Source organism: Triticum urartu, chromosome 7A (assembly GCF_056163025.1).
Source record: "Triticum urartu cultivar PI428250 chromosome 7A, HENAU_Tu73, whole genome shotgun sequence".
In the NCBI taxonomy this organism is placed as follows: Eukaryota; Viridiplantae; Streptophyta; class Magnoliopsida; order Poales; family Poaceae; genus Triticum; species Triticum urartu.
This window is the reverse complement of record NC_141879.1, coordinates 736,401,955-736,414,707: the sequence shown is the minus strand read 5'-3', so window position 1 is coordinate 736,414,707 and position 12,753 is coordinate 736,401,955.

The window sequence follows — 12,753 nt, the reverse complement described above, 5'->3', positions numbered from 1 at the left end:
AGCGACGACGACGAGGAGCAGCGCTGGGGCGTCGGGCATGAACTGACGATGAAATTGTGAAATTTTCACAAGTCCAGCTTATATACCCAGAGGATAGGTTCCGATTCGTGGCACCAACCGGGACCATTGCCACCTTTAGTCTCGGTTGGTGCCACCAACCGTGACCAAAGGTCAGTTTTCGACAGCCCAAAGGGCGGGAAGCGGCGGCCTTTGGTCCCGGTTGGTGGCACCAACCGGTACCAAAGGCCTCGTGCTGCCCGTGGCCAAAACTTTAGTCCCACCTCACTAGTTGAGAGGGGCGCGTAGTGGTTTATAAGCCCCACTGCCGCACCCCTCTCGAGCTCCTCTCGATTGCCGGCTTACGGGCCTAATTTTCACTACTATGCCTGATGGGCCTACTGGGCCTTCTGCAGGCCTGAATCCTGGCCCATGGTAGGGTTTCTAGTCGTATTCAGGCCGTGGTGGCCCTGTTGTTGGAACTTTTTCATTTTTTTTGTTGCTTTATTTATTTTATTTTGTTTATACTTAAAACAAAAAAACATATTGTTGCTATTTTTACTTATTTTATTAAAGTTTATTTACTTTACTTTTATAAAGTTTATTTCGTTTCTACTTCTTTATTTTATAAAAGTTTATTTTATTTTATTTTGTTTTGTTTCTACTTATTTATTGCATTAAATTTTAATTTATTTTATTTTGTTTCCACTTATTTATTTTATTAAAGTTTATTTTATTTTATTTTGTTTCTACTTATTTATTTTATGAAATTTTAATTTATTTAATTTTGTTTCTATTTATTTATTAAAGTTTATTTTGTTTCTTTTTGCTTTTCATGTTTTGAACAGAAAATACTTTGATAATTTCAGTGGCATGAATTTTATATAATTTTAGTTTAAAAAATACTAGAGGTTTATAAAAGCTTTTTAGTTCATTCCTTTTGGTATTAGAGTTTTATAAAAGTTTTTTAGTTAATTTTCTTTTTGGCATGGTATCATCATTTCATCCCAATAGCATGTGCAAGAAAGCAGAGAGGGTTACGGCAAAAACTGGATGCACTTCGTGTACAAAACGGACAATCTCTTTCGAAGTATCAGGGTTTCATACGGAAACTCGTCTGTTACAAAGTGATGTCAATTTTTGAACTTATTTGAACTCCAGAGTTTTTCTGTGTTCGAAATGCACCATTCAAAGCCACATCATCAATTTTCAACCATTTCTGACTTCATTTGTCATTTTTCATACATTTACTGATTTTTGTGAGCTAAATGACCCTGAAATTGAAAAGCATTTCAAATGAACTCTGAAAAGGCTGAAAGTTGGCATGGTATCATCATTTCATCCACATAGCATGTGCAAGAAAGTAGGGAGGGTTACGGCAAAAACTGGATGAACTTCGTGTACAAAACGGACAATCACTTTTGAAGTAGGAGGGTTTCATACGGAAACTCGTCTGTTACAAAGGGATTCCATTTTTATGAACTTATTTGGACTCCAGACTTTTTCTGTGTTCAAAATGCATCATTCAAAGCCACATCATCAATTTCAACCTTTTCTGACTTCATTTGTTATTTTTCATGCATTTACTGATTTTTGTGAGCTAAATGACCCTGAAATTGAAAAGCATTTCAAATGAACTCTGAAAAGGTTGAAAGTTGGAATGGTATCATCATTTCACCCACATAGCATGTGCAACAAAGTAGAGAGGGTTACGGCAAAAACTGGATGCACTTCGTGTACAAAACGGACAATCACTTTCGAAGTAGGAGGGTTTCATACGGAAACTCGTCTGTTACAAAGGGATTTCATTTTTTAACTTATTTGAACTCCAGACTTTTTCTGTGTTCAAAATGCACCATTCAAAGCCACATCATCAATTTTCAACCCTTTCTAACTTCATTTGTTATTTTTTATGCATTTACTGATTTTTTGAGCTATAAGACCCTGAAATTGAAAAGCATTTCAAATGAACTATGAAAAGGTTGAAAGTTGGCATGGTATCATCATTTCACCCACATAGCATGTGCAAGAAAGTAGAGAGGGATACGGCAAAAACTGGATGCACTTCGTGTACAAAATGGACAATCTCTTTCGAAGTATGAGGGTTTCATACGGGAACTCGTCTGTTACAAAGGGATTTCATTTTTTTGAACTTGTTTGAACTCCAGACTTTTTCTGTGTTCAAAATGCACCATTCAAAGCCACATCATCAGTTTAGTACATATAGCTCTCATGAATAGATAAGTGATCAAACTAATAGAAGTTCATCATCACATTAAAAACAAAGTACATACATAGTTCTCATTGAACAACATATAGCTCTCCAGAGCATCTAGTTAAACCATACATTGAAACTATGTAAAACCTTTCAATGCAACAACAAATGCGATCATAATCACAACCAAGGTAAAAATTGATCCAACGGCATAATGATACCAAGCCTCGGTATGAATGGCATATGTTCTAATCTTTCTAATCTCCAACCGCACTACATCCATCTTGATCTTGTGATCATCGACGACATCCGCAACATGCAACTCCAATATCATCTTCTCCTCCTCAATTTTTTTTATTTTTTCCTTCAAGTAATTGTTTTCTTCTTCAACTAAATTTAACCTCTCAACAATAGGGTCGGTTGGAATTTCTGGTTCAACTACCTCCTACATAAATAAAATCTATGTCACATTGGTCGGCATAATTGTCAAAAACAATAAATGAATCAAATAGTTATAAAAAGATAATATATACCACATCTGAATCATAGACAGGACGAGGGCTGACGGGGGCGGATACCAAAACCATCGCACTATATAATAACAGGCAATAATAAAATTTAGAAAATTAGACAAGTATCTATCTAAAGTAAGAACTCTTTCAGAAAGAAGATAAGAACAAGAGGCTCACCGCGGTGGTGCTGGCGACGAGATCGGCACGGGCGATCGACGGCGGTGAAGACGGTGACGGGGCGTGACGGACCGCTAAACCTATGCAAATCTCGAGGAAAATGGAGCTTGGAGGTCGAGCTTCGAGAGGAAAAAGCTTAACTAGCGTGGCTCGAGCATTTCATCGAACACCTCATGTGCATAGGAGGTGAGCTAGAGCACCCAAATGCCCTCACCTCGCCGGCCAGAAAAAATAGAGCACTGTGGAGTGCTTTGCTGCGGTGACGGGGTATATATAGGCAACTCATTTGTCCCGGTTCGTGGCTGGAACCAGGACTAAAGCCCAGCCTTCTGTCCCGGTTCTTGCCAAGAACCAGGACCAATGTTTGTGGGCCAGGAGCGAGGCCCATTGGTCCCAATTCGTGCCTAGAACCGGGACAAATGGGTCCATACGAACCGGGACCAATGCCCACGAGGCCCCAGCCGGCCCCCTGGGCTAAAGAACCGGGACGAATGCCCCCATGGGTCCCGGTTCATGACTGAACCGGGACTAATGGGCTTGCCCTGCCCGAACCAAAGCCCTGTTTTCTACTAGTACCTGCCTACTCTCTCTCTCTCTATGTGTGTGTGCTACAAACTACTATATATGTATTCGATGATGGATTATATGATGATCTTTGCTCCAAACTAGGTTCGATGATGATCTTTGCTATAAACTACTACAAACTACAAATTTTAGGTGTTTTAGTTGTTATATGATGATCTTTTCTACAAACTACTATATATGTAATCGATGATGGATTGTTAATTACCTATTAGGAAATGTCTGACGACGAAAGAGAATTTGCTATGTGTGAGTACTGCGAAGATGAGCGCGTTATGTGCGATAGTCCTCACCTGGTAGAAGGTCGGCGCTTCAGCATCAAGCTCCAAGAGACCTTCGATGTTGAAACGGTATGCAACGACGACAAGTGTTTTTTGTTATTTTTTGCATGACTTCTCTGCTTCTTCAACGTGTAATTTCCGTCTTTTACAATTCTACTAGCTTATCCCATGCCATGCAAGACGCTATGTCTTGGAGAAGATGGGTTTTGAAGATCATAAAAGCATTGAGACAAAGATAATTCAACTAAGGACCCATCATGGTTATGATTTTGCTGTAAATCTAAACAATTCTGTGAACTCATCTAATTTTGGTTGCCTGAATTGGGAAGCACTTTGCAAGGCGTATGATTTTCATGGGGGTATGCTTCTCACCTTCGATCTTGGTGATCCTGACATCGACGAAAAGAATATGACCATTTGGGTCCTTGTTGACACACCTCCAGTTCTGCCGCTGTGTGAGTTTCTCAAACATATTTATTAAGTAATTTATATTGTTTATTTCAAAATAGCTGACAGCTTGACAGCTTATTTTCATTCTTAAAAAAATGTACGAAAGATGGTAGACAAAACCTACTACTACAATGATGAAGCACAATTAACTTATAAGGAGAAAGATGGTCGTATCGCATTTTTTACTGATCTTGAGAATTACAATAGCTATTATCAAACTCCTCCACATTATGGTCAATACGTGCCACTAGTGCATGTGTTGAACTACGGTAACATCAATATAGATAGCATGGTAAGATTTTCTAATATTACGACATCCGTGCATCTTTTGCATAAATTCTTCTAAAACTAAACTACATTGCTAACTACAAAGTTATTACTATGTTTTTGAACAGAAAATCCCGATGGATTGTGTGCCTCATCTGATGTTGCCGAGAGGTCGGGTTGATGTTATGAGCTTACGGCCACCACGGCCAGGTCAGCCGCAGTTTCCACATCACTCTTGTCCATACCGGATTTCTAAAAGTGAGGAAGCCTTGATAATAAATGATTTCAAAAAAAATCAACCATCGTAGAGAGCTACTTGGAAGCAACATTGTGCGTAGGCCAAGACTTGGAGATAGGATGATCTCCGTTCTTTATTATGGAGAGTCCATTTTCCTTAATGGAGAGTCAATGCCTATCTTGTTTTATGATATTTTACCTAATAGAGGGTAGAGTAGGTCCTATGAGAGGAGTAGGTCCTAGCTAGAATGTGTTATTATGTGCTACAATGTGTTAGAGTTGATGATGATGAGGAGTTGTGATTATGACTAGTGACCAACTTGTTATATGATGTCTCGTTGAAGAACATTGTTTGGTGGTGATGATAAGTGGTAATGAATATGCTATTTAAACAGACTAATTCATGATGAGTTGTTATTGTATAAAAGATATATCTGTTTAAACATGTACATCGCCAAAATATGAAAAAAAAACATAAATTTTAGCAGTGGCGCGGGCCAAATATTTCCAGTAGCGCTTTCCAGTGCCGTGCTACTAGTATTTGAACTTACCAGTAGTGCTGGCCTAAACAAGTGCTACTGCTAAAAATAGCTGTAGCGTCGTAGCAGTAGCGTTGGCGCCCGCGCTACTGGTCGCTCAAAAACCAGCGCTACTGGTAAGGTTTTCCCTAGTAGTGTTACATCTACTACATGTGTCGGGTTATCAAGACCATGTATTTCTTCAATAGGCGGTAAATTTTTAACATCTTCAGCTTTAATACCTTTTTCTTTCATAGATTTCTTTGCCTCTTGCTTATCTTTAGGACTGAGAAATAGAATACCCCTTTTCTTCGGAGTTGGCTTAGGAGTTGGTTCAGGAAATGTCCAATCATTATCATTACTCAATATATTATTCAACAGCAATTCAGCTTGCTCAACAGTTCTTTTCCTGATAACACAACCAGCACAACTATCCAGGTGGTCTCTGGAAGCATCGGTTAGTCCATTATAAAAGATATCAAGTATTTCATTTTTCTTGAGAGGATGATCAAGAAAATCATTAAGTAATCGGAGAAACCCCCCCAAGCTTGCGGGAGACTCTCTTCTTCAATTTGCACAAAGTTAAATATTTCCTTTAAAGAAGCTTGTTTCTTATGAGTGGGGAAATATTTTGCAGAGAAGTAGTAAATCATTTCCTGGGGACTACGCACACCACCAGGAGCAAGAGAATTAAACCATAACTTAGCATCACCCTTTAATGAGAAAGGAAACAATTTGAGTATATAGCAATAGCGACTTTTTTCCTCCTGAGCAAATAGGGTGGCTATATCATTCAATTTAGTAATATGTGCCACAACAGTTTCAGATTCATAACTATAGAAAGGATCAGATTCAACTAAAGTAATTAACTCAGGACCAACAGAGAATTCATAATCCTTATCAGTAACAAAGATAGGTGAAGTAGCAAAAGCGGGATCATACCATTCTAGCATTCAAGGATTTTTTTTCAGCTTAGCTAATAATTTCTTGAGATCCTCTCTACCATTGCAAGCAAAGAAGTCTCTAGCAGTTTCTTCATCCATAAGATAACCCTCAGGTACAACAGGCAATTCATATCTAGGGGGAGAATCATAATCATCAGTTTCAATAATATCATCAGTTTCAGTAATTTCATTCTCTCTAACCCTAGCAAGTTGTTCGTCAAAAATTCACCTAGTGGCATAGTATTATCAAGCATAGAAGTAGTATCATCATAAGCATCATGCATAACAGAAGTGGCATCATCAATAACATGTTACATATCGGAATCAATAGAAGGTGTAGGTGTCGCAATTTTACTCAAAACAGAAGGAGAATCAAGTGCGGAGCTAGATGGCAATTCCTTACCTTCCCTCGTAGTTGAGGGATAGATCTTGGTTTTGTTGTCTTTCAGATTCCTCATAGTGATCAACAGATATAAATCCCAAGTGACTCAAATAATAGAGCTATGCTCCCCGGCAACGGCGCCAGAAAAAGGTCTTGATAACCCACAAGTATAGGGGATCGCAACAGTTTTCGAGGGTATAGTATTAAACCCAAATTTATCGATTCGATAGAAGGGGAGCCAAATAATATTATTAAGTATTAGCAACTGAGTTGTCAATTCAACCACACCTGAAAGACTTAATATCTACAACAAAGTATTTAGTAGCAAAGTAGTATGGAAGTAGCCATAACGGTGGCAAAAGTAATAGTGGCAGTTTTGTAGCAATCGTAACAGTGGCAACAGAAAAGTAACTAAGCAAAGATCAATATGTGAAAAGCTCGTAGGCAATGGATCAATGATGGATAATTATGTCGGATGGCATTCATCATGCAACAGTTATAACATAGGGTGACACAGAACTAGCTCCAATTCATCAATATGATGTAGGCATGTATTCCGAATATAGTCATACGTGCTTATGGAAAAGAACTTGCATGACATCTTTTGTCCTACCCTCCGGTGGCAGCGGGGTCCTATTGGAAACTAAGGGATATTAAGGCCTCATTTTAATAGAGCACCGGACCAAAGCATTAGCATTTAGTGAATACATGAACTCCTCAAACTACGGTCATCACCGGGAGTGGTCCCGACTATTGTCACTCCGGGGTTGCCCGATCATAACACGTAGTAGGTAACTATAAATTGCAATATCGGACCAAGAACACAAATATATTCATGAAAACATAATAGGTTCATATCTGAAATCATGGCACTCGGGCCCTAGTGACAAGCATTAAGCATAGCAAAGTCATAGCAATATCAATCTTAGAACATAGTGGATACTAGGGATCAAACCCTAACAAAACTAACTCGATTACATGGTAAATCTCATCTAACCCATCACGGTCCAGCAAGCCTACGGCGGTGAGCATCATGAAATTGGTGATGGAGGATGGTTGATGATGACGATGGCGATGGATTCCCCTTTCTAGAGCCCCGAACGGACTCCAGATCTGCCCTCCCAAGGAAGAACAGGGCTTGGCGGCGGCTCCGTATCGTAAAACGTGATGAATCCTTCTCTCTGAATTTTTTTTCTCCCCGAAAGAGAATATATGGAGTTGGAGTTGAGGTCGGTGGAGGTCCAGGGGGGCCCACAAGGTCGGGTGGCGCGCCCAGGGGGTGGCCGCGCCCCCACCCTTGTGGCCAGGGTGTGGGCCCCCTTCACTTGATTATTTCGCCAATACTTTGTATTAATTCCAAAACTGATCTTCGTGAAGTTTCAGGTCATTCCGAGAACTTTTTATTCTGCACAAAAATAACACCATGGCAATTCTGCTGAAAACAGCGTCAGTCCAGGCTAGTTCCATTCAAATCATGCAAGTTAGAGTCCAAAACAAGGGCAAAAGAGTTTAAAAAATTAGATACGACCGAGACGTATCAAGAGGTTTGACCATTCACTTAGAACATCCTCAAGAACACTTTTCACTCTGTCTCTCTCTCACTCACTCCTACACCAAATCTTAGATCCCCAAGGGATTTGAGAGCATTTGAGAGAAGCTGTCCACTCAATTGATAGATCCACTCCTTCCCCATCCTTGCACCAAAGGAGTACGTGATTTGAGCGAGTCTTGAGCCTTTCCCCATCGTTCTTATTACTCTTGGAGGTTGGAGACTCCTAGGCGGTAGGAGTCATTCGGAGAGGAATCGACCATTGTGATTACCCCCGAAAGTTTGTGAGGGTTTGGAGACCACCCCAAGGTCAACCACTAGTGGTTGAGAAACGCCTTCGTGGTGTTGTCTCAAAGGGAGAATAGGGTGAGCCTTTGTGGCGTTGGTGTGCATTCGTGGTAACATCCACCTCTCTAACAGTGACGTAGCTTCCCTCCAAGGAAGTGAACATCAGCATACATCCTCGTCTCTCGAAGTTGCAGTTATCCCTAACCCTAACTTCCTACTTGTGGTTACTTGTCTCTTAGTATTTACTTATATCATATTGTGCTTGCTTACTCACATACTTGTGTTACTTGTTTACCTTGCTTAGCTATTAGCATCATACTTGCAATTGTTAGGCTCACTTTCATATTCTGCATTATTGGCTAAAAATTGCTAAGTAACAATTAAAATTTGTAATTGTACCTATTCACTCCCCCCCCCCTCTAGGTCCATCTCGATCCTTTCAAAACAGAAGATTAGAAATTGTTGTGGCATCTCTGTTGACCTTAACTCCATACATGTTATCAATCTCCTCTGCATTCGCTAAAAGGGATGTCGGACCCTCAGTGCACAACAAAAAAAAGTAGGGCAAGAGAGGATCCCCCTGCCTCAGTCCTCTCGTAGGTTTAAAACTCGCTGTTTCTTCAGTATTTAATTGGACACGGTACTCCACTGTGGAAACACACTGCATAATTAGATTCACCCAGTTCTCCTTGAAACCCAATTTCAGTAAAATTCCTTCCAAGAAAACCCAATCCACTCAATCATATGCTTTATGCATGTCCAATTTGATCGCACATGGACCCTCTTTACCCGCCTTTTTCTTGTTTATAGTATGGAAGCACTCTTTTGCCACAAGACATTATCAGTAATCAGTCTTCCAGGAACAAAAGCACTCTGAGTTGGGCTAGTAATCTCTGATAGGATTAGCTTCATGCGGGCCTCTATTATTTTTTATATAACTTTGTACACCATATTACACAAGCTGATCATTCTAAATTGAGTTACCTTCTCCGGAGAACTATCCTTTGGGATCATTACAATTGCAATCTCATTCCATCCAGGCAGTATAGTACAAGTATTCACAACCTATAGAACCTCCTCGATCAGATCATCCCCCAACATAGACCAAAATCTTTTGTAAAAGGACTGAAGGACCACCTCAGTCTATTTCTTTCAAGCGTGAAATCTTGCTTGTTTCCTCAAAGGCACATGTACGGAAATCATGGTTTTTTCATGTTGTGTGATCAATTTTTCCTTCGGCATGGGGTCTCCAATGCTGCCATCAGTGCCACCAATTGTCGACACTGTCATGTTTCATCCGGGACGCCATCGACACCCACCGTGACTCTCCGACATTCGCCATCTCATCATCAAGTCGTAGTGCCACGATACTCACCTTCCTCGATGCCACCGAGCGCTACCGTATCACCAGGCATGGCCCAATCCACCACGAGGGAAACACCCTCTTCTTCAAGTATCTGAAGCAGACGCTGGTGGCTCACTTATCACCCAAGCCGCTACCCAATGACATCTACGTGCCGGCTGCTTCCATGCACACACGCACATCCCCGAAGTCCCTGTTGGCCCGCTCTGTCAGCTTCGTCGACATGCTGCTGCCCGATGTGATGGCGGAAGGCAAAATAACTTTTTAGAACATGGTATGGAATATATTTGTTTTTGCAAAAGAATGAATATATAAGATGGAATTGAATGTACATTATGTTAAGAGAGGAAGTACTGTGTAGGAAAAAGATTCACTGTTGTCATGGCGGATGGCAAAATCACTTTCCGGTGCATTTTTTTTGCAAAACTTAAAATATAAGATGGAACTGAAACTGCATTATGTTATGGAACAGAGGTGGTACTATGTAGGAAAAAAATAAAAATAAATTTCAAAATAGGGTATGGAAGATTTTAGTTTTCTTATGCAAAAGAGTGGATATGTAAGATGAAAGTGCTTCTTTCAAAGACTTATTTTGCAGAAATTTCTGTAGATAAAATTTTCAAAAATAAATATCAATTTCGTAACATGATATTGAATTATTTTTTGCAAACCAAAAAAGAGTTGGTGTATGGGGTTGAAGTGAGCGAACCCGTGCACCATGAAAGCAGGCCCAGTGGCCATCTCTCTATGGAAACCCAAGCACACATCTGGGCTTCGGCTGGGGAACATTTCCCACAGCGCACATGCCCGACGGCCCATAGGGCGACTTCTTGGGCCAAACTCCACACCACGTCAGTGACGTCTCACCGACGGGCCATTCCCTCCATTCACAAAGGAGGTGGGATCTGGCCTGCGTCACAACGCAGGCCCCACAAGATCCAGTAGCGAGCACGCGCCCCACAAGCGCGCGCATCAGCAACCTGCTGTACTTCTATCCAGCAGGACGACCTTTGCCACGGGCTCGAGCCCACCAACCCCACACACCAACTCTTTGCCCTCCGTAGCTGGAGTGACAGGCGCGCGCCACCACGCTCGGCGAAAACCGGCTCGAGCGCTGGGTTTATAAGCTGGTCCGGTTGCTGCTCGTTTAGCGAGGTGGGACTAATCGTCTGCGTGAACAGCGGGTGGGCAACGCTTCTCTTCTCCGCTGCCTACAATTCAATAAAAATAATCAGGGTGCGGGCGTGGCCGAGTGGGCTACTGGTTAAAGGCTTTAAAGCCTTTTCTCCTCTGCGTGCGTGAGTGAAACGGAAAAAAAACGAGCTGGGTCGGGTCACGTTTTGTGAGCCATGCGTGAGCCTTTGCTAAAGTGATGAGATCGGTATGATTTCTCAAGAAAAAAAGTGAGATCGGTATACATAACAGATGAACCGTTTTCTCAAAAAATAAAAAGATAAACGTGCTTGTGAAAATTTGTAGATTTCATTTTTCATTGATTGATGAATATATATAGGCCATTGATAGGCGCCGCGCACCGGCTGGAAATTTCGCCCAGTCACATCCTGTGTGTCCGCTTCGCTCAGTGCCAACCATCAGATTAGAAGCGTTTTGTCCCACACATCTCGCATCCGAACACCCACAAGAGAAAAAAAAAAGGGAGGATGCGGCCCAAATCGTTGAAACCCATTGCATCGCTTCCCCAGCCCGCGCAGCCGCGGGAGTCCCGCCTCTCCGACGGCCCTTCCATGGCCACCGCCATCATCGTCGATCGCAGCTCCCTACTTCTCTCCGTAGCTTGAAGTAGCAGTCGTCGTGTGCCCTCCTCATCTCGTCGTTATTCTAGCACCACGTCTTGCCAGATGCAACTCTGAACAAAAAGTCGGTCCATCAAATCACACAACCCATCAGTGCACGGTGTCGTCATCACCGGCTTGCCACCATCGTCAACCTGCATCACCTAGTTTCAACGGAAACAAAAACTCAACCCAAAAATACAGTTGAAGCAAAATCAAAAAATGGTCCCATCAAAAAATAACTCCGGTTCCAACAAAACAACCAGAGCGCTGGAAATTCAGGTAAATTGTGTGAAGCAAAAATTTACCACGGTCCCAGCAAAAACAAATTCTGGTTCCAACAAAACCAAAACTGAGCAAGTAGGAATCTCAGGTAAAAACATGTTTGAAGCAAAAATTTACTTGGTTCCATCAAAATTTACCTCCGGTTTCAGCAACATAATCACATCTCACATCCAACCTTCTAGCTCCCCTAAACGTTGGTTGCAGCTTCGACGTGCACGGTTGCAACTCCGTTGACGAGGGGCACAGCTGAGTGCGGCCCTCCTCGTCGTTGTATGCAGCTCCTGTGATCCACAGTTGCAGTCGGCACCATTGGATGTAGCTCGACCAAATAGACGGTTGCAGCTCCGCCAAACGCCGGTTGCAGCTCATGTGACCCCTGATTTGTTGCTAGGTGTGGCTGTTGGGAAACGTAGTAGAAAACAGAAAAAGTTCACACCAATTCACCACCCCTGTTGGCCCTTTGACGCTCCTCCGCGGCCCCCACGCACCGCCACCGCGACGCTGCCGCCCTGAATCACGTTGTGCTGCCACCGCCCTAATTCGGCCGCCGCCCAATAGTTTCTACATCTTCATTTCGCATCATCTATTGGAGTTGCCCTCTTACATCTCCAATATACATCATCTGTTGGAATTGCCTCTTTTTTAGAGATGTAAAAAGCTTTTTTTGGAGATGTAAATTTGTACATCTCTAAATTTGCATCTTGTATTGGAGATGCTCTAAGAGTCACTTTCCGCTGCGAAGGGGCTAAATCGCTACACGATATAGTACACGTGTGTTCTATTTCCTTCATCAAACCTGCAACAGTCTGGTATACTCATTCCTATATTGTTTGTGAAAATACCCCTAGGGTGATGGTACGCGTTCGTCGACAGATAAAACAAAAATATCGGCCGCCTTCATGGTCATCAGATT